The following is a 23,022-nucleotide window of genomic DNA, read 5'->3' on the forward strand; positions in this document are numbered from 1 at the left end:
TTCAGCTCAGGTCATGATCTCACGGAATTCGTGAGCTCAAGACCCACATCAGGCTTTGCACTGACAGGGTGGAGTCTGCTTGTGACTCTCTCTCTCTCTCTCTCTCTCTCTCTCTCTCTCTCTCTCCCTCTCCCTCTCCCTCTCCCTCTCCCTCTCCCTCTCCCTCTCCCTCTCCCTCTCCCTCTCCCCCTCACTTTCTCACTCACTCTCAACCGCCCCCCCCATCTCTCTTGCTCTCAAAATAAATGAATAAACTTTAAAAAAAAGGCAAGTCATTCAAAGGGGAACAAATTATAAAGGGCCAGTCCTTCTCCCTAGGGGCAACCACCATTACCATTTTTCTTGTTTATTATATATCCTTTCTCTTACAGAAAGAATGGTGTCTGTACATCCTCTTTTCTCCTTCATTTATTCACTTGATCTGTTTTGGAAATTGTTCCAACATTGGACTGTGTTCCAGTTGGTACACACAGTTCCTTCTTAATAAATGTTTTCAACTGATGTTGTAAGCACAATTTTATCCATGTCTCCCCGCCCTCCCCATGATGTTTACTCAGTAATGGTTAGCAGTCATTGTTTAGAAGAATAACAAGAGACATCCCTTGTTCTTTTCTAGGAAACAAATGGCTTTGGTCCCATTGAACAATAGACTACAGGCAGCCGTATATCTGGATGCAAGGTGGACGGCAGAAAGAGAAAGGAAAAGGGATCTGTTTGTTAGTGAATGAAAACTGACTTTCCATTCAGCCCTTGATTCAAAGTTGAGCTGTCACTCACTGGCTGTATGACTTGGGACAATTTACCTAATCTTTCTGCATTTCAGTCTTCCTATCTGTAAATGGATGATGATAATAAAATCTGCCTTTTGAGGTTTTTGTGTGGAGGAAATGAGATCATGCATACAAAGTACTTGTAGCAATAGCAGGTCTTAGTAGATGCTCAAGAAGGAGTAGCTGCCATGTTATTAACAACCTGAAGCAGCCTCTTTTGTTTTTTGTCGGCAGATATTTCCTGGGCAGTTGAGACTGAGCCGTGGACAGTGCCCAAAGTCCTTGCCTTTGGGATGCTCACATACTGTGCAGGGAGACAGACACCTAAGTCACTGATTACCCAACAGTTGTGGTGGGCCCAACGTTGGGGTGGCGAGCAGTAGAGGGGACATGTAGTCAGGAAATAGTGACTTCTCCCTGGGTGATTTGGGAATGGCTTCCCAGGTCAAATATCCCTACCTTTGTGAAACCTACTCTGTTCTAGGCACAAGTGACCACTCCTGTTTGTACTCCCTTGACTTTCATTGTGTGTCTGCCTTGATCAGAACACGCACTGTGTTATAGCGTGCATCGGTTTATGTCTGTGGCTCCTCCCTGCACAGGAAAACCCTCCTGCTGTCTTTGCTGCTGAGTCTTCAGGGTAGGCTCTTGGTGGGCATTGGGACGTACCTCTGGACCAACTGGATGTTGGTAAGCTCTTATTGATAAGTCATTATTTCTCTGGTGAATCCCGGTTTCTGGGCTCTGTTCCTTCACTTTCCAACTACTTGAGTGCTGACTCAGACAGGCATGTGTTGTGTCATATACTAGCTGTAGGCTTTGGGTGTGGCCGGTGGTACTTGTCCAAAGTGTCTTAGAGATGGGAGAGGAAAGAACTATTTGCTCCGGATGCTCCAGGACAAGATAGGGAAGCAGAAAAAAGGACAGCTCTAAACATGAACTGCTCATATTTGTTAAGCCCACCTTGACTTTCCTCAGAGCATGGCTGCTCATCTTTCTCTTGTGGTGAGGTTGTGGAGGAGCAGGCTCAAGGGAGGAGAGTAGTGGTGCATAGATTTTGACCAGAGGAAGTGGACAGTTGGTCAGGTTGGCGTCTGTGAGGGGCATCCTGGGGGCATTTTTAGGGCCATTTTCTTAAAAGGAGAGGTGACCTTACTTCCTTTATGCGGGGATTCACTCACCAGCCTTGCTGGGTTCCTGCTTTGGGCTAAACCCTTTGCTGAATGCTGGGAATGTGTGGAGATGAAGGAGTCCTGTCCCTGCCTTTGAGGAGCTCATGGTTGGGGGAGGAGCCACATGCAAACAGAAGGTGATCAGAAGGCAAGTGACTGTGACAGAAGACCTCAAGTCAAGGGGCCAAGCGGATTCATGCTCTGGAGCCAGGCAGACCTGGGTTCAAATTCTGGCTCTTCCACACATAAGGCCTTGGGCAAATGTCTTCCTGTTTGTGTCTTGTTTACTGATTTGCTAAATGGGGATAGCAGTGTTGTCTAACTTAGGACTCTTGTTGAAGATCCAGTGAAATAATGCAGTGGCACGTTTAGCCTGGTGCCTGATAGAAAGCTGTTCCTACAGACTGCTCACATGTTATTCGTGGTTCTTTTGGAGCACTGAGGAGCACCTCTTCAGTTGTTTTCTCTGGTTTCTAGTATAGTGGTAATGGTGCCAGTGGTAAAGAAGACGGCCATGGTGTCTGAGAAACCAGCTCTGAAGTCACAAAGAACTCGAGGAGTTCTAGGGATACTCCTCATGGGCCCCGTGAACCCCGAGTTATGGGTTTGTCCACAAGTGTTTCCTCTCCCTTTTTTTTTTTTTTTTTTTTTTTACACAAGCCCTTCTCAAAGGTAGTTTCCAGCCCAGCACCGTCGTGAGCACCTTTTCTTCATTGGATCACCTGCACTGATCAATTCCACATCTTTTCCCCAAGGGGAGGCATAAGCCAGGCTTGTTTCACATGCACTTACGGAGGAGAGCAGAGGCAATGAAGACCCAGAATGACAAATTGTCCCACAGTTTTTCTGCAGAGCTTTTGACTCCATTATGTTCTCTGTAGGAGATTTATCTCCTGACATCAGAGCTTAAAGTGCAGACTCTAGAGTCAGGCCAATGTGGGTATGGGTCCTAACTCCACCACTCAAAACCCTGGTGGCTTTGGTCAAGTGACCACTCCTCTGTTTCCTCATTGATATAGGAAGTGTGATGATGTGGGAAATAAGCCCACTTGACCCAATCAAAGGAGGGATGCAGTGAAGCAAGGTTTCAATGAACATTCTTGTCAGAGCGGGTGTCTGACAGACCGGCACACTTGGGGCAGTTACAGCAGAAATTTATCTCCTAGTATGCAAGTTCCTCCCCTGATTCCTCATTGGCTGAATACTACAGAGGTTACAGCCTTACCCAGACATCGCCTATGCTCGTGTAAGCAAAAAGGAGTCTAATTGGAACAAATGTACATTTCCTGAGGGATGCAGAGACTCTCCGTCCCTCCTTTGTTCTTTGGCGCATGCTCATTGCAAAGCCCGTGAAAGTAAGTTTGCGAATCAGAGAGGGGAAGAAGAACCAGGAAATGAAGTATCTAAGGGTTTGGGACTCCACTGTGGGCTGGGTGGGGCGGGGTTCATACATATGTCCAGTAGGTTGTAATGTAATCCTGCTGTTAAGTAGTACAGCTTTTATTTGATGTTTCTGAAAATGAATCATCTCCCGTACTTTTCACAATGGTACTTACCTCCATATGGTTCCTAAAAGGCTTCAAGGTGATCATGTGGAATGGGGCTCAGCATAGAGTTCACACATCATGAGCACCCAGTAGATGTGAGCTAGAATAATGTTCTCTTCATCCATTGTTAGCGTGCTTGCAGAATGCTTTTTTAGGGGATGTTAATTTACTGCCTATGGAAGTTACTTGAGTTATCGCACAAGGAATATGTTAAAACTCAGATGTCCTCGGTGGGAGGGGCTAGTAGGGTCATCCAGGCTGGCAGGAGGAACTCAGCTTGTGTTGGGACTGGATGCAAGTGCACACCCACAAAAGCAGTTGGCTGTTGGTAAGGGAGAGGATGGAGTCACTGTGAGGGGGGGCCTTGTCTCAGGCTGGTCCAGGAAATGAAGGCTCGTTTCCCAAGTTGTTTCTGTCTCCTTGTTCTGTGACTCCACGTTAAATGGAGGGTCTTTAATATGAACGGATGCAACATTATATTTTTCCTCTTTAAGATTTAAATATTTTTAGGGGCTCCTGGGTGGCCCAGTGGGTTAAGCGTCAGCCTTCGGCTTAGGTCATGATCTCATGGCTCGTGAGTTCAAGCCCGGCATTGGACTCTGTGCTGACAGCTTAGAGCCTGGAACCTGCTTTGGATTCTGTGTCTCCCCCACTCTCTGCCCCTATCTCACTCACGCTCTGTCTCTCTCTCCTTCGACAATAAACAAACATTAAACAAAAAAATTAAAAAAAAATGAGATGAAGATTTAAATATTTTTATTATAAGGTTTTATTTTAAGGTGAAGACAATTACTTGACTAATCAAGAAATTTAAATATTTGGCCTCAACACTCAAAGATGTCTTTGAAAATCATCTTCTCTTCGTAAGGATGAAAGAAAGACTGATGAGTATAATTAAATTCATGTTTATTGGCTATAATAATTCTCACCCACTCTTGTATAAGCTTGATAATTAGGTCAAGAGAAATCTGTGCTTTTGATACATTTCTGAGTAATTAAATATTTATGGAAAACAAATTAATAAATTCAGGAGAATATGCTGTGTCTCTTTTTGTGGCACCAAAGTTTGTTATGTGGAATCGGTGACTTTGACCATTTTGAGGTTTTTTTTTTTTTTTTCACCGTTTTTTATTTATTTTTGGGACAGAGAGAGACAGAGCATGAACGGGGGAGGGGCAGAGAGAGAGGGAGACACAGAATCGGAAACAGGCTCCAGGCTCCGAGCCATCAGCCCAGAGCCTGACGCGGGGCTCGAACTCCCGGACCACGAGATCGTGACCTGGCTGAAGTCGGACGCCTAACCGACTGCGCCACCCAGGCGCCCCGCATTTTGAGGTATTTTTTATTGCGTGTCCTTTCTGTAGCTGTGTTTTGATTTGTTTTTCCTCTGGGCACCATATCTCCAACACTTTCGGCCCACTAGCATTTCTAGACTGTTCCCCCCACAGGCTCCCACAACACCCTCCTGTAGTGTGTCATAACACTCTGTGACTAATGAGGACTTCCTGGTGAACACCACCCCCGCCCCCCTCCCTGCCGGCCGATTTTGTAGAGTAAGAGCCTGCATTTGTTCTTGCCATATCCTGGGCCTAGCCCAGGGCTAGTACAAGGCAGCCAGAATGAGTTGTATGTGGTTCTCTGCTTAAAACCCTTCAGTGGCTTCTGACCTCCCTTAGAAAAAAGACCAGATCTCAAGCATGGCCTGCTGGGTGTAACAAGATGCTTTGTCGTGCAGTGGTTGGTGATGTCTGTCTCCCGTAGTGCTGTCAGATCCTGGACTAGGGCTGTTTTGTTCACCATTGGGTCTTTAGGGCCTGTCATAGCATCTGGCACATAGCAGGTACCCCATAAGTGTTTGTCAAATGAATAAATGAAGTGAATGGTGAGTGTCCAGTAACTGATTTGAATCTGTGAAATGAGAACGTTGGATCTGAGGTCCCTTCATTGTGAAATATCTCAACACTTTACAAAGTCTCTTGACACCTGTTTTTTCAGGGTCGTCTTGGTTCTTACAAGGCAATCTTTGAGGTGCATGGGAGAAAATGGAGGCCAAGCAAGTTGCCCAAGATGTAGCTGTGGGAGAAACTGAGGGCTCCTCCGTTGTCTTTTCTTGCACCCTGTGCTGCCTCAAGGTGTGGTTTCTGACATTGGAAGAGTCATAGGTGAGATAAGGAAACGTGTTCATTGAAAAAGGTACTTGTGATAGTTTCTCTTAGTTTTAGTTATTTTCGTTTCCTGATAATGGAACTTAAGGAGTGCAATTTGCAGTGAGGGTTTTAAGGTCTGTTTTCATTCTAGGGACTAGGAAACCCTGATCTTCCTTGTAAAGTACAGTAATTACTAATGCATGTGCTGATGGGTTGACAACTAAGATTAGAATTTGTTCTTGTTGGGAAGCTTTTTGATAAGATTAGAAGATTAGAATCTTTTAGATAAGATTTTGATGATTGATAGACAGCATTCTCTTGCTGTTTTCAAACCTGCCAGGTTGCTCTAGTTAGCTTATTTCTCTACTTTCTCTGGGTATACCTGCTACAGGGCTCTTTTGCAATGAGCACTGTTGTGAACTTTGCACTCATCAGATGTGGTGTCAGTCCGTCCTGAAAGTTAAGGGCACGGAGTCCACTCTTCCCACTGCTGAGGGTGGGACTTTGCCAGGGTTTCATACTCTGTGTCCTGATTCTCCACCCAGCAAATCCTATGGACTTTAGCACATCCATTTGTACATTGCATTTCGTAACAACTTCCTGCAGGACATAAAATGTTGCACATAGACCATGTTCATGAAGAAGCATTTACCTCTGATGAAAACCTCTGCATTGAGGTCCTTTGTTGAGTCGGAGGAACTAAGTCCTGACTTACTTTGTGTGCAGCTCTGGGGTCTGGTGGCAATATGCATATTGATCTTAGGGAGCTTCATCATGATCTTAGGGGGCTTCTTAAAGGCTGAGAGATTCTTGGAACCTAGTTTTATAAATATAGCCAATATCCTTTTGGAACAGAGACAGCAGCCTGGAATTATAGAAAAATCACCGGATACGAAGCCAGAATGCAAGTGTGTCAGTTTGTTCTGACACCTGCTTTCCAAATAAACAGGAATATCCCTGGTGTGTATGTGTCCTTTCTTCAGTAGGAAAGCCCCAGTTTTATTTTTATCCTTTCTTATTTTATTTATATTAAGTGTTTATTTTTGAGAGAGAGAGCGAGCGAGCGAGCAGGGGAGGGGCAGAGAGAGGGAGGGACAGAGGATACGAAGCGGGCTTTGCATTGACAGCAGAGAGCCTGACGCAGGGCTTGAACTCACGAACTGTGAGATCATGACTTGAGCCGCAATCGGGTGCTCAACCAACTGAGTCTCCCAGGTACCTCAAAAAGCCCCAGTTTTAAAATCTGAGATTGCTTTGTGAGGGTCGAGTCAGAGTAAAGAGAGCTGGATGATGTGGAACTATTGTACCAGCAATGAAAGGCAGCCTTATTCCTTGTTCTTGCCTGTCTTTTAGACCTACCTGCCTGTCAGTCCATCTGTCTGTCCATCCATCCATCCATCCATCCATCCATAATCCATCCATTTCTGTTCAGGGCCTGCTGAGTGTGGGGCCACAGTACAGAAAAAAAGATGAATCTGGTCCTTGCTGTCTCTTAACTCATTATCTAGCAGCAAAGTTAAAGAAGTATAAAAATAAGTACAAAAACAATTACAAGCATAGAAAACATTAACTGAAGCACTGAAGATGGCTACAGAGGAGGAGTAGAAGGTGCCTGGCGACTGTAAACAGGGCAGCTCTACCTGCTGGCAAGGCCAAGAGCCACTTTCCACAGAAAAGATGAGTTGGAGTTGACCAGGCGAACAGGTGGCGGCTGCATGGTCATGGTTCCAGTTGGGACAAGGGCATGGCGAATTCCAGACGTTAACAGAGAGCCAGTGTGGCTGGAGGTCTGAGTTGCGAGGGAAACTCTGTGGTGTTCACACCCTGGTGGTTGGTGGTCCCGGTGCTGTTTTCTTGACCTGTGCAGGCATCCCCGACAGGCTCTTGCTGACTCTTGTTTTACATAATTCCCATCTATCACCGAAAGCGTCTGTTACTGAAACAATACCTGCCACGGTTTCCAAGATAGCAGTTGGGTTTATTTTTATTGCCTTCAAGATTGGTTGCTTTCTTTGCTTTTTGATCTCATTAGTGGTTTTCATTCCACATTTCCTGAGCTCGCACCTGGGTTTGGCACCGCAGGCTTTGCCCTCAGGAGCCCACGGACCTGACACACAGGAGTAAATAGATGAGAGTGGTGATGCTGCGTCAGGGATGGCAAGCAGTAGAAATGGGAGCTTGTGGGATGGAACCAGACTCACAGGATCTTAAAGATGGGTTTTCAGTTTCCCAGGCAAAGAGGGACACAGGCAGAGGACACAGACTGCAGAGTAACAGAAGCGGGAAAGAACATGCTGTGTGTCAGGAGTGGTGAGCTGCCTGGCATTGCTAGAGGGTGAAGCTCATGAACACGGGGAGGAGACGCTGGCAGGAGATGAGGTCAGAGGTGTGGTTCAGGGTCAGTTCTCAGAGGGACTCGAAGGCAGTGCTTGGGAGTTCAGATGGTGTCCTGTGGCCAGCGGAGTACCGTTCCAGAGTTACGGGAGGAGGAAAACACTGCCGGTTGTGACCCTGGTGCAGAGGATGGTGTGGGGGAGATGAGTGCAGGGCTCTTGCCCCTGAGCTTGGCCATGGGGCTGGAGAGGAGGAGGCAGGTTTGGGAGAAGCTGAGGAAGAGGCCTCCTTTCTTGCATATTTAGTGGATGGGAGGGCAGTATCAGGGTTTCTCACTTTAGTGATATTAAGGGCTGGGCCAGTTGCAGAGATAAGGAACAAGACAGGGGTATTGGGTTGAGGAGGAGGAAGTAGTGAATTCAGTGTTGGCAACAGCCAAGCTGAGTTTGGGAGGCCTGTGGGACAGCGTTTTGGCAGCTGGCCTGCTTGCCTGGAGCTCAGAGAAAGATCTGGGCCAGAGCAGTGGTCCTCAGTCTTTGGAGCATCAGGATCCTCAGTGGTGTTTGGGGGAGAGAGACTGGTCATCTGTATGCTGTGGAGCCTTCACAGGTGGCTCCAATACCCTGCTGGCTAAGAGAGAAAGACTTGGGGTCATCCTTGTATAGCTGGCCCAAAGTGATAGGAGAGAGGTGGGTCACCCAGGAAGTTCCTGCATAGTGGGCACGGGATCCTGGCTGGAGTGCTGGGGAGCACCAGTGCGAGGGATGGAGCACATAGAAGAATCAGAGAAGGAGCTGGAGGAGGGTCAGTGAGAAAGTAATAACCTAGGAAGATAATGGTGTGGAGACTGGTGGCTGGGGCATCCCCTCCAGCTCGCTGTCTGCAGCGCCTCTGCCCCTGCCCTTGAAGCTGGGTGCCCCAGGCTTCCTGCTGACACTTTTATTTTCACTAATGTTGGAGACAGTCCAACATTAGTTCCTTTTGCTTCTGTGTGCAAAAGACCGAGAGAGGCTCTTGGCCGCGGCCAGTGTCTCAACCCTTCATCTTCCCTGAGACCTCCTCAGGCAGTGCACCGTGCCTGCTACTGCTGCTCTTTTGGTTTGAAATCTCTGGTTCCTGAAGCAGGAAAGTCGGGGCCCCAGCCTCAGTGGGAAGGGTGTGTGTCTAGATCCCAGGATCGGGAGCTGTCAGAGCTGTGCGAGGAAGTCCAGGAAGATGACAAAACCGTGCAGACTGGACTAAAGTGATGTGGGAGCCCTGTGACTGGGGTTGTGCATTCTTGGTCTCCTGTGTGTCCTGAGCTTGGGCAGCAGGTCAGAGCCTGGTGTACAACTTCCAGAACTTACAGATGGGTCTTAGAGTTAGTGTACATGAGATTTACCCAGACTGCTCATGAAGGGTGTCCTAAATTGACCAAAGTGGAAGTCCACCCCCTTGGTAGGCCTAAATGCCTGACAGAGATCAGCTTACAGAACCCAGTGAAGAGCCAACGAGAATCTGATGTGTGATGCCACAGGCATCTTTAAGTAATACCCTGACCCCAAAACCTGGGAGTGTAGGGCAGAGACGGAGACCTAGTTGGCACTGGCCCTGGTGCTGAAAACCACAGCTGAAGAGTGGTGAGAAAGGATCAGGGATAATTGGAGGTGAGTAGCTGTCCTTGATATCAGGGCCCACCACCCTGATATGAAGCCATTTGCCTCTCACAAAAGGAGAAAGAAAAAGGATTAATGTTCATTGGTTGAAAAACCTCAATGTTTAGCAAAGAGAAGGGAGCAGATGAGTGGATGGGAGTACGTGTACCAGTACAGAACATAAAACGCTGTTCAGCTCTCGTGGGATGGAACACAGAGAAGTGGTTCTGAAAATGGGGCTGACTGAACTGGGTTCAAATCCTGCCTTTGCCTAAGGACTCACTACCACAGCCAGTGAAGATACTTTTATTGACAGTGTCCTTGGGTAGGTCACCTGACCTCCTGGGGCCTCACTTGCTAGGGTGCGTTTTCTCACATTAAATGGGTGTGATAGCACTACCCATCTTAGAGAATTTTTATAAGAACTCAGTGGTATATTAGTACAGAGAAGGTGCTTGACAAAGTGTCTATCACAGAGTAATGGTTCAGTAAATAACAGTAGTAATGCTGCTGATGATAATATGATCCTTGCGTGAATACCTCTGCTGATTTCTCCACTGGACTAAACCCCACCAATGTAGCACACGTATGATGTAAAGGACTTCAGCAATAATAGGCTCAGCTGTTGATCCTGGATCAATAATTGGAGGTGATAAGGACCAATTAGCACATTAGCCTTAGTCTTTAGTGATGGTATAGATTTGTATCACCTCTTCTATCTTTCTGAGTATTTTGGTGGATACTGGGGGAGGTGGCATTACGGATTATTTACCTAGTGTTTGGTTGTTAATGCCAAAGTCTCATTTTTATGATGAGGCTTGTTACTGAGTAGCCTCTTACTAAATGTTTTTTTGAGGGCGTGGGGGGAAAATGTTTCTTGAATGGATAAGATGAAAATCAATCAGTTGATCAAGCAATCAACTTCTGGCTCTTTCCAGGGAAGTCTACACATAGTAATAGTGATAATGCCATATCTCCAAATGTTGGCAATTCCAATGAGATAGTCTACAAAACTTGATAAAATAGTGATATTTATCTGGAAAAAGAAATTGGTAAAAACATTAAAAAAATTTTAGGGCACGGAAATGGCCTTCATTCTTCTAGATTCCTGTTCATTTCAACAAATGTTTGAGTTTGTCTGCTATGTGTAAAAATAGTGCTAGACCCTTAGTTGGGGGAATATAAAAATTGACATCTATTGGATATCTTTTGTGATACATATTCTCATATAACATTTATCTCTATCCTTATGAGGGAGCCATTTTTGTAGTTTGGAGTATAAGTGACAGAAAACTAAAATAACAAAGACATAACAAAGACAAATAAGATAGAAACTTCTCATGTGTGAGAAGTCAAGAGATAATCAGCTCAGGGTAGGTATAGAGCCTATATGGTCAGAGACTCAGGTTCCTTCTATCTTGTTGTTCCATCATGAGGCTATCTTGGGAATGACTTCCAAGTCTGAGGTCACTTCAAGGCCTGAAATGGCTGCTGGAGCTCTAGCTTTTGCATCTGCATTCCAGCCTTTGAGGGCCACTTTCCAGAATTTGTGCATGCCATTTCTTGCATCTCATTGGCCTGATCTTGGTCATATGGCCACACCTAGCAGTAAGGGAGGTTGGGAAATGTAATCTCTATTCAGGGAAGCCATGTGTCCACCTACAGACCAGAATTTCTGTTACTAAAGAAGGAGAGGAGGATGGTTATTGGGGGCCAGCATCACCATTATTGGCCCCATTTAAAATATGTGGAGTCTCAGATATATGGCCTATAAATGATTGAACCTTCACAACTTATTATAAAGCAGTAATTTATTAATTCCATATGGCTCTTGGGTAAGAGCAGGAAAACAGATTCCTGGAAAAGAAATGATTTCTTTGCTAACATGCACAGGACCTTAATTCATGAGCCATCAGGAGTTACACAAGAGCAAGGGAAGGAATGGTTATTACATTGTTGGGACATTTGGCTTTCAAAGCCAGAAGGAATTGCTAAGCTTGACCCCAAACAGCAGTGGAGGCTCCAGATGAGTTTGAGTTAAAGAACATAACCTGGAGTTAAAGATGGGAAGATGAATACTGAGCTCTGTTATGGGATCTAGGAGAGGTGGGTTACAGGATTCAGGTTGGGGTGAGTTAGGAGGGAGAACTTCCCCTGTCTTCTTTCTTTCTTTTCTCTTCTTTTCTCTTCTTTTCTCTTCTTTTCTTTTCTTTTCTTTTCTTTTCTTTTCTTTTCTTTTCTTTCATCTTTTTGTATGTGTAATGCCTGAGTCAGAGGCAAAGGACTTTATTGTTAGCATAAACATTAGCGTGTGTGTCCATTTCCCTTCCCCCACATTCCATGGGGGTGATGCCATTGGCCCAGATGGAGGCTGTGCTTCTGTGTCAGGACTGAGAAACACTGTGCTGGGGGCACCAGGTGCTTTATAGCAGGCAGTAAGCAAGCTTGCTTTTCAGCCCTGAGGGAGACATTGTCTCATCCCTCAAAGCTGCCCACTGCAAGCACAACCTTGAAAAGTGGCCTGGGTAAAGGCTGGTCAGAGTTGCATTCTTGGCCTGCCCAATGGGACATGTTGGAGTGGCAGAGAACATGGAGGAGTGAGTGCCCTAACAGGTGCTTGCCAGGATTAATTGGGATAATGTGTGTGCCAATAGGAAGCTCTCGATCAGTGTCATTATCCCTTGTGTCTCTGAAAAGACAGGTCCAGCAATGACATGGTTGTTACAGTGTTCCCACCTGGTTTCTAGTGTTTAGACAAGACTGAAGGTTATGGAATTGGTGGGGGGCTGGGCAGCCTGACAGGAAGAGAAAGGCTGATTCTCCATTGCTTGTGTATAGCTCTTGCCTTCTTTTTAAAGTTTTTTTAATGTTTAATTAATTAATTAATTTGAGAGAGAGAGAGAGAGAGAGAGAGAGAGAGAGAGAGAGACAGAGAATCCGAAGCAGGCTCTGCACTGACAACAGGAAGCCCAGTGTGGGGCTTGAACTCACAAACTGTGAGATCATGACCTGAGCCGAAGTCAGTTGCTTAACCAACTGAGCCACCCAGGCACCAAACTTCTGCCTTCTTGTATACATTTCTTGTTTCATTTTTTCTTGTATGCATCTCATACCCAGTACATCCCTGGGCCATGTACTCTGCTAGCTTTTGGTAAATTATTTATAATTCTCCTTTTTCTTTTTTTTTTTTTTTAATGTTTATTTATTTTTGAGACAGAGAACATGAACGGGGGAGGGTCAGAGAGAGACGGAGACACAGAATCTGAAACAGGCTCCAGGCTCTGAGCTGTCAGCACAGAGCCCGATGCGGGGCTCGAACTCACAGACTGCAAGATCATGACCTGAGCCAAAGTCGGTCGCCCAACTGACTGAGCCACCCAGGCGCCCCTAATTCTCCTTTTTCTTATATATAATCAAATGAAGCCTATTTCTTGAACTTAATATTTGTGGTTTGCTTAACTTGAAATAAAGTACAGTGAGTTTTTCTTAAGAAATAGGTTATTACTTGTTCTTACATATGTTGAGCAAATTCCTTGATAATTGACTCCAAACGAATGAAACTTTTAAATCTGTATGATGTGTTATGAGTACCATAAAAATGTAGAGCTAAAGGGTGTTGAAAGATGAGCTCAACTACTATCCAGTTTTATAGAAGAGGAAACTGAGGCAAGAGAAGACAGTTGCTAAAGAGTGGTCCCAGTTGATGAGTGCCAGATGCAGTGCCAGATGTGTGGCCTTCACCCACAACCCTGCCCAAGGAACCTTGAATCCGTTAGGGTGAGTAGAGAGGAGACCAAAGGGAATATGTGTGCAAATTTTGGGTAAACACCAGACCAGGTCTCACGTGTCCTCACTTAAGGATGAACAAATGGAAGAAGGAACACTGGAGGGGATGCACTGAGAAGATCAGGGGTGTCAAGGGAAGTCAGTAAGGTGTGCAAGAAACAGGAGGAGCAAGCTTTGGACAGAAGGTTTCCCAGCTTCAAAGGTTGTCTTTGTCCTCCCTGAGAAGTCAGAGATGCTGTGAAAAGTGAGATGATGAGTCAACAGACAGAGATGAGAAAGCAGCTTGCGGACTTAAGGTACAGAAGGAAATGAAGCGCATGATGCCAGCATTTGAGACTGTGGCACCGCGGTATGTCAAGGGGTCAGGAGGAGACACATTGCCGTGCTCAGAAGGGACAAGAAAGCCACAGAGGAGACCCCAAGGTGTGGATAACAAACCAGCCTGGAGACCAGAACAAACAGCATAGAAGGAAGCCTCAATTTTTCTGAAGAAGGACCTGAATCTGTAGATTAGAAGGGCTCATCGTGAGCCAGGCAAAATTAGCCAAAATTAGGAGAGGATACCATTGCCATCCTGGCAGAAGGAACCTTTAAATCAAAGAAAAAAAAATTAGCGAGGCTCAGGCTTACCTACAGCATAGGTGCCAGGGGGCAATGGGACAGTACCTGTCAAGTTTTGAGGGAAAAGGTTGTGACCAAAAAAAAAAAAAAAAAAAAAGAGAATTCTCAGCCCAGTTTTAGTTCACATTTGGTGGTAACAGAAATTCTTTCCAGTTGTATAAGGACACGCCTTGTGTGTAGCTTTTGCTACAACCATGCACCACTCCAGGGTAGGGGCAAATCATTGGAAGGCATGCTCCCATCACTGAGAGATGAGTTAGAATAAAAGACCATCCATGGGCAAGTCATAGGAAAGGGTTGGCAGTGGGAGTGGAACCATTCAAGTATCAGATGATTTCAAAGTAGTTGTTCTGATTATGACATAAAATATAATACAAATGAAATGATGGAGAGGAGACAGAACATGAAACCATAATTAACAGAGAAAGCAGGAGTTCCTGGGTAAACTAGGGATCATGCATGTGAAGACACTCTCCACTCTAAAGAACTGTACACGTATGAGGGATAAGAGATTTGAAAGCAAGCTCCATGCCATCCAGTCTGCCAGAATGTGTGTTTTCTAGCTAATAAAATGCTGTGCAGGTGTGCAGTGTACCTGGGGCCACTTCTGTGGTGATTCCTCTGGACATCATCTTTTCGAACCACCCTGGAGAGATTTGCTTGGTACCTTCATTCTGCAGGAGGGCATATTGCTGGTGGGAATGTAAAATGGTGCATACTCTTTGGAAAACAATATGTCAGTGTCTCAAAAAATGAAATACCAAATTACCACATGACTTAATTCCATTCCTAGGTATATACCTGGGAGAATTGAAAACACATGCTTACACCAGAAGTTGTACATGCATGTTCATAGCAGTAGAAGTGTTATTCATAATAGCCCAAAATGGAAACAACCCAAATATCCCATCAGGTGATGAATGGATAAACAAAATGTGGTACATCCGTATAATGGAGTATTATTTAGCTATAAAGAAGAATGAAGTACTGATTCTTGGTACAACATGGATGAACCTCGAAAACATTCTAAAATTTTTTTTTTCAACGTTTATTTATTTTTGGGACAGAGAGAGACAGAGCATGAACGAGGGAGGGGCAGAGAGAGAGGGAGACACAGAATCGGAAACAGGCTCCAGGCTCTGAGCCATCAGCCCAGAGCCTGACGCGGGGCTCGAACTCACGGACCGTGAGATCATGACCTGGCTGAAGTCAGACGCTTAACCGACTGCGCCACCCAGGCGCCCCTCTCGAAAACATTCTAAGTGAGAGAAACCAGACACCAAAGGCCACATACCGCATGATTCTGTTCTTATGAAATGTCTAGAAGAAGCAAACCCATAGACACAGAAAGTAGATTGGTGGCTGCCAGGGAGATGGGGCACAGGAGTGCGTGCTAATGGGACAGGGTTTCTTTTGGGGCTGATGAAAATGTTCTGGAATTAGTGGAGATGACTGTGCAACTTAGTGAATATGCTAAAACCTGCTGAGTTCTAGTATAAAAGGGTCCATTTTATGGTATGTAAATTATATCTCAATTAAAAAGTAGTTCTTTTCCTGGTTATTAAATATTAATTATGGAAAAGTAAGAAAATAAAGATAGATGTCCCCCCCCAAAAAAAAGCCATCATCTCTTTTTATCGTTTTCCTTTTTTTTTTTTTTTTTTTTTATTGTTGAAGTATAGTTGCCATACAGTGTTATATGAGCTTCAGGTGTACAACATAGTGATTTGTGACTGGACAATTCTATGCATTATTCAGTGCTCATCATGATAAATGTAATTACCATCTGTCACAATATACTGCCATGACAATATTATTGACTGTATTCCCTATGCTGTACTTTTCGTCTCCGTGACTTAACTTAATACTGGTACAATACTTTGTACCTCTTAATCCCCTTTTGCTCATCACCCACCCTCTTCCCCTCTGGCAACCACCAGTTTTCTGTATTTAAGAATCTGGCTTTTTGTTTTGTTTTTTAGGTTCTTCATGGAAGCGAAATTATATGGTATTTGTCTTTCTCTGTCTAATTTCACTTAGCATAATAGCCTCTAGGACCATCCATATTGTCACAGATAGTAAGATCCCATTCTTTTTTATGGATGAATAATATTCCATTGTGTATATGTGCCTGCCATATCTTCTTTATCCACTCCTCTGTCAGTGGACACTTGGGCTGCTTCCATATCTTGACTATTGTAAATAATGCTGCAATAAACATACAGGTGCATGTATCTTTTACAATTAGTGTTTTTGTTTTCTTTGGGCAGTTACCCAGTACTGGAATCACTGGATCATAGGGTAGTTCTATTTTTAATTGTTTGAGGAACATCCATACTGTTTTCCACAGGGGTTGCACCAATTTATGCTCATATCAACAGTGCACGAAGGTTTCCTTTTCTCCTCATCCTCACTGACACTTGTTGTTTCCTGTCTTTTTGATGCTAGCCATTCTGACTGGTGTGAGGTGATACCTCATTGTGGTTTGATTTGCGTTTCCCTGATGATGAGTGATGTTGAGCATCTTTTACGTGTCTGTAAGCCATTTGCATATTTTCTTTAGAAAAATATTCAGAGCCCTTGCCCATTTAAAAGTCAGATTATTTGGCATCTTTTTGATGTTGAGTTGTGTAAATTATTTATATATTTTGCATATTAACCTCTTATTGGATGTGTCATTTGCAAATATCTTCTCCCATTCACTAGGTTGCCCTTTTGTTTTTTGATGGTTTCCTTTGCTGTACAAATGCTTTTATTTATTTTTTAAAGTCTATTGATTAATTTTGAGGGACAGAGAGAAAGAGCATGAGCAAGTGGGGGAGGGGCAAAGAGAGGAGGGAGAGAGAGAATCCCAAGCAGGCTCCACGCTGTCAGCATAGAGCCCAATGTGGGGCTCGAACTCACAAAACGTGAGATCATGACCTGAGCTGAAACCAAGAGTCAGACACTTAACCAACTGAGCCATCTAGGCGCCCCTGTACAAATGCTTTTAATTTTGGTGTTGACTTATTTGTTTTTATTTATTTATTTTATTTTTTATTAAAAAAATTTGTTTCACATTTATTTTTGAGAGAGAGAGAGAGAGAGAGAGAGAGAGAGAGAGAGAGGGAGGGAGGGAGGGAGACAGAGCACAGGTTGGGGAGGGGCAGAGAGAGAAGGAGACACAGAATCCAAAGTAGGCTCCAGGCTTTGAGCTGTCAGCACAGAGCCCAATGATGGGCTCGAACTCACAAACTGTGGGATCATGACCTGAGCTAAGTCGGACGCTTAACTGACTGAGCCACCCAGGCGCCCCAGACTTATTTATTTTATAACTAGAAGTTTGTTCTTCTTAATCCCTTCACCTGTTTCACCAACTCCCCACCCATCTCTGCTCTGGCAACCACCAGTTTGTTCTTTGTATTTAAGAATCTGTTTTTTGTTTTGTTTTGTTTTTGTTTTAAGGTTCCGTATATAAAATCATACAGTATTTTTGTTCTCTGACTTATTTCACGTAGCATAATAATACCCTCTTGGTCCATCCATGTTGTTACAGATGGCAAGATTTTATCAGCCATTATCTTATTCTTAACACTTGGGGTACATTTGTCCAGACTTTCTATGTGTCTGTCTCAAAGTTGGATCAATAGACCATTTTATTCTTCTCTTCTGTCATGAGTTGTGTTTTGGGATGGGCACAGTCCACAAGCATGTTCTTTTAGTAAGTGTTTTAGCCTCTTGTGAGGGTGTTTATGTTGGAAACAGTATTTCTCTGCAAGTAGAAACAGTACGCTGAAACACTGAAGTCCAAAGACCTGGGGTCCTGCTCTGACTCACCTTAGGTTTGCGAACTTGAGAGAGGTGCTTAATTTCAGTCTCCTCATCCTCATCTTTTGAAGTTTCTTTTTTTCTTTGAGAGAAAGAGAGAGAGTGTGAGTGGGGGAGAGGGGCAGAGGGAGAGAAAGAGAATCTTAAGCAGGCTCCACACCGAGCATGGAGCCTGACACAGGGCTCGATCTCAAGAACCGGGAGAGCATGACCTGAGCCAAAGTCAAGTCAGACACTCAGTCACCTGAGCCCCCCAGGCGCCCCGCACTCTCATCTTTAAAAGGAATTGCGATACTTACTTTGTGGCATCTTGTCCACGAGGATGGCTACCCTTGGGCGGTAGGTAGTGATAGAGGGGGTGCAGTGGGTTTCTGGGGGTGCTGGTGATGTTTGGTCTCTCCTTCTGGGTGCTGGCTACATGGATATACCCACTTCGTGAGAATTCGTTAACTTGTGCACTTATAATTGTGCTCTTTTCTGTGTGTATGTTGCACATCTGTAAAAAGTGTACTTAAAACACTGAGGAAAGGGAAGCGTATCAGTCACATTGCTCTTATTAAAGCTATTATTAGGGGCGCCTGGGTGGCTCAGTCGGTTAAGCGTCCGACTTCAGCCAGGTCACGATCTCGCGGTCCGTGAGTTCGAGCCCCGCGTCAGGCTCTGGGCTGATGGCTCGGAGCCTGGAGCCTGTTTCCGATTCTGTGTCTCCCTCTCTCTCTGCCCCTCCCCCATTCATGCTCTGTCTCTCTCTGTCCCAAAAATAAATAAACGTTGAAAAAAAAAATTTTTTTAAAGCTATTATTAATCATGAGAATGAAAGTTATTTGTATTGTTGATGAATAAAATAAAGTCATTGTTTTAGCCTATTTATTTCATCTTTATTGCTTTGATCATTGTGTTTGTTTTATAATATGCCTAACACGTCAGTACATTAGAATGTGTAGTTAACGTACAAATAAATATACGTACGTGAGAGGTGTTCGCTTAATATTTCTCAGCTGTTGGTAGTGAAGGATCAGAAGGTTTGGTGAGCTGTGTGGCGCAGGGTGGTAGCAAGGGGGCCGCCTGAGCGCAGCCTGGCTGCTGGAAGCAGGTGGGAAGCAGGTGGGCCAGAGGGTGAGACTCCAGCAGTTCAGTGGGTGTCTGTGTTTGGGTTGGTTTCCCTGTTGCTGGAGCATGAAGCGTGAGACATAGCAGGGTGGTGGTGGGCTGGAGAGGGAGGCAGACGCCAGATCTCCGGGAGGAGGGGCTGAGGGGAAGCTCTGAAAGGTGAGAGGACAAAAGGAAGGGGTCAGCAGAAGAAAGGGGCCAGCAGAGGAGGCTAGAGAGGCTAACGGGATGGGAGGAGACAGAGCCACAAAGTCGTTATTAGGGGCCGAAAGCTGAGTTTCCAGAGAGAGGGACTAGTGAACCAAGAGGTGGGAGAACCTGAGGTCACTAGTCTCTGCAGTTGGGAGGTCTTGGTGGCCTGGGAGGGAGCAGCCCCACTCGTCAGGTAGAGTGTTTCCAGGCGAGTGGTAGTGAGAGGGTGCGAAACTGAGGAAGCTGGGGTGTCTGATGGGAAGCAGCCTGGAGTTCAAGGGTCAGAGTTCTTTTGAAGACTGGGGAGGACTGCAGGTGTTCTCAGGTAGAGGGTGAGACCAAGAGAGTGGAAGAGATTGGGGTTGCCAGGGAGAGGTGTCTTAGCCCTGAGCCCAGGCCAGTGGTTGGCCCTGGATCTCTGGCAATTGCCTCTTTCTCAGAGGTGGGAGCAGAGGACCAGGAGAAGATACAGAAACATTTAGGCTAAGGGAGGGACCCAAGGGAGCTGAAGTCAACTCTCCTCAGTGAAGGAGGTGGTGCGGTCGCCCTCCTGGGTGTGGAGTGAGGTGGGGGGGGGGGTGTTGTGGAGGACAGAAACCAGTGACGGGGGCCTTTGCAGGCACCCTATGCAGGATGCTTGTCTGTGCCAGCGGGCTGCCAAGAGGCCATCGCTGTGTCGGGACATGCCGGCCGCTCCCTCCCTTGTATGCACACTCTTTTCAGCAGCAGTGTGCTCAGAGGGCAGGGGTGTTTGTGTCTGGGTACTCCTGAGTCCCCTTCCTGCTGGGTAGTGCCCGAGGCCATGGCTGGTGCTTTGGGCCTGCCAGAAGGCACATTCCCATAGAGTCGATGCTTTTCTTTGGGGGTGATTCCCCCAGGCAAACCCTTGCATGCTTAACACAGCATGTATCCAAAGCATGACAGGAAAGGAGAAGTTTAAGAAGTTTAAGTTGATTTTGATGCATTTGGGACAGGCTTTGCTACCTGGTAGGCTAATGGTGATATAAAATATTGACCTGCGGGAAAAACTGACATTTCAAAGAACAGGCTGAAATCATATCTTAGAGCACCGTAGTTGGTCTGACCTTGCTGAGCTTTGAAAAACAAGTCTTACCATATGGAACATGGTTGTAAATGTAGTTATTCCTCCTACTTTTACAGCGGCTACTGTTTGGAAAGAGACGTGCTGGGATGGTATATCCTGTTGGCCTGGGATTATGAAGCCCCACATGTATTCCTGGTAAGTTGGCTTATGTATAGACCGTAGTCAGATGTGCTCTCTTGAGCAGGGCCGTAATATACAGGCACAGAAAGGTGCACGCGGGTGCAGGTGATCCGGGTGGTGGTGCGGTCAGAGGAACCTCATGCCAAGTGGGGTCTGTGGGGCTGAGGAGCTGCAGGGTGGCTTTTGGGACATCAGACATCCTCCGTGAGCCACGCATGCAGAGGTTCCTTCTCTCCAGATTAAACTCTGAGGTTTTCTCTGTTGGTTCTTACATCAAGGGCTTTTCTTTTCTCTACCTCCTTGTGCAGAACCTCTTGTTGCTCCCTTGTTATGCTGTTACCTTTTTGCCTCCAGTGGTGAGAAGCTGGATGTTCTGTGTCTGACTCCCCAGTACCTGGGATGACTTCCTTTCTCTCAGCCTCAGTCTGTCCCTGTACTTCCGCACAGACCCTTCTCCTCTCTCTTTCCAGTTCAGCTACCCTTGCCCCAGACCCTTCATCAGAAAGGCCAGCTCTTGTGTGAGTGGCTTGGCCGTGGGAGGAAGGGTGAAGGCATATGAAGACAAAGAAGGCGTGGTCATTGTCTTCAAGAGACCGCACTCTGGTGGTCAGTGCCCTGCCACCCTCTTCCCCCCCCCCCCATTCTTGCTCCCTAAGATTCTGTGTGCCCCCAGCTGCTGGGGGCTCTCCTTCCTTTTAAACCCTCATGGCACATATTTTAACTTCCTCGTGGCCCTGCCTACATTCTGCATCACATCGTGCTTTTTGTGATGTACCCTGTACCTCCTACCTTACCTCCTTTACCAGACTTTAAACTCTTTTTTTAAGAAGTATTTATTTATTTTTGAGAGAGAGAGAGAGGGAGTGTGTGCATACATAAGAGCGGGGGTGGGGGGGGGCGGGCAGAGAGAGAGGGAGACAGAGGATCCAAAGCAGGCTCCATGCTGACAGCAGAGAGCCTCACACGGGGCTTGAACCCACAAACCTTGAGATGATGACCTGAGCCAAAGCTGGACACTTAACAGGCTGAGCCACCCAGGCGCCTCTAGACTTTAAGCTCTTTTAAGGCAGGGGTTGTGTCTTGCCCATTATTGTATCCCATGCAGTGCCTTATATACAGTAGGTGCTCAGTAAATATTACCAGACTCAAACCAACTTGGACTCTCTTATGGCTCTCCACACCCATCTGCTTTGTGGCCATGGTTCTCGGGTCTTGAGACAACATAAAAGAATAAAAGGGGGAAAAGCAGAGAGTGTCTGCCTAAAAGAATGTTAAGAGATTCTGTACAGGTAGGAGAAATCACAAAAATGTTAAAAGCTGAAAGATTATGGTATTTTTCAGATTCTTCTAGTAGCCTTACCCTTCTGTCAACCCATTATCACAAAAGAGGCAGAAGGCGAAGTTTCTGATGTTTTCCTACCGGGGCTTCAGTCTTCCTTCATGTTCCACAATTAACTACAATACAAGTAGTTCATATAGTGCTTAGAAGAAGCTCTTTCCCGGAAACTTACCTACTGGTGGGATTGGTTCCCCGAGGAGGATGCTGGAGACAGCTGCTGGAGGATGGGCAGGAGCACAAGACAAAACAGACTCAGAGGGAAGTAATCTCCCTGAGGTCGCAAAGCAAGTTAGTGGCAGAGTTGAGATTGGACTCTAGGTCAGTCTTGTTCTAGGAATGGAACCTGTCTCCACTGTCTGTGCTTTTGGGTCTGATTAGAACTGGATTCCAGGATGAGGCACCTGGCTGGCCCAAGTTGGAAGAGCATGCAACTCTTGATCTCAGGGTTGTGAGTTCGAGCCCCATGGTGGGTGTAGAAATTACTAAAAAAGAAATAAACTTTTTAAAATGTTTAAAAAAAGACTTAAAAAAGAAAACAGACCTGGATTCCTGGAGAGGGATGGTGGTTGCCCACTTGCTGTCCGCGGAGAATCTGGGCAGAATTGCCCCCAGTCTGTGCAGGTGTGAGGACTCCTCTCTCCTGTCATCACCAGGGTGGGGACTGAAGGGCAGAGCATCGCCCCCCCCCCCCACCTCTCAGCAGGAAGGTCACACTTCACCAGCTCATTTCCCTTGAGCCCTCTTGAACAGAGGCTGTCAGGTCGTCCAGGGCTTCGGGCTTCTGCTGCCGCAGAGGCTCAAGCAGTCTGCCACGAACGGGGAATGTGAGAACCCGTATCCTTCAACAGGCAATGGCAAGTGACAGCACATTTTTGGAGACTTGGCCATAGAAAGGAGGGAAGGCCAAGCTTCACACTTGGAGCAGTGGCTCCTTTGAGGCAGGATGAATGGAGAGGACGCTTAAGAACTTTAATTCACAAGGAAGGAACTCCCAAAGGGGTGAGATTGGAGTATACCAGAGGCTTTCTGGAACTAAAAAAAACATGTATTTTGAATTCAAGGATCAATAGAAGAGTTGAAATTAGTGGTTTGGAAAGTCACATAGAAGAAATGCCTCACAACCCAGAACAATAATAAAAAGAAATGGAAATCATGAATTAAAATGTGAGACACTTAGAGGCCTTATCCAGGAGACCTGGCATGGGGGTAATAGAAGTTCCAGAAGGAGAAAAAGGGATAGATGGAGGAGTAATAGAAAAGCAGCAGAGGGAAATAGCGGTGAACTGAAGAAAGATGTGATTCTTCAGATTCAGTGGATTCATCCAGTTCATACTAAGG

The 23,022-nt window shown here is 45.7% G+C and overlaps 1 protein-coding gene across 9 annotated transcripts in view; it reads left to right on the top strand.

Annotated features, from left to right (window-relative positions):
• The window catches only part of RALGPS1 (Ral GEF with PH domain and SH3 binding motif 1), a 275,337-nt gene that overhangs the window by 3,604 nt on the left and 248,711 nt on the right, over nt 1–23,022 (top strand). For all 9 annotated transcript variants that reach the window (XM_043566967.1, XM_043566958.1, XM_043566963.1 and 6 more), the window contains exon 2: nt 20,282–20,360. The gene's annotated coding sequence lies outside the window, so the exon portion shown is untranslated. The remainder of the gene's footprint in view (nt 1–20,281; nt 20,361–23,022) is intronic.

Source organism: Prionailurus bengalensis, chromosome D4, assembly GCF_016509475.1.
Source record: "Prionailurus bengalensis isolate Pbe53 chromosome D4, Fcat_Pben_1.1_paternal_pri, whole genome shotgun sequence".
NCBI lineage: Eukaryota > Metazoa > Chordata > Mammalia > Carnivora > Felidae > Prionailurus > Prionailurus bengalensis.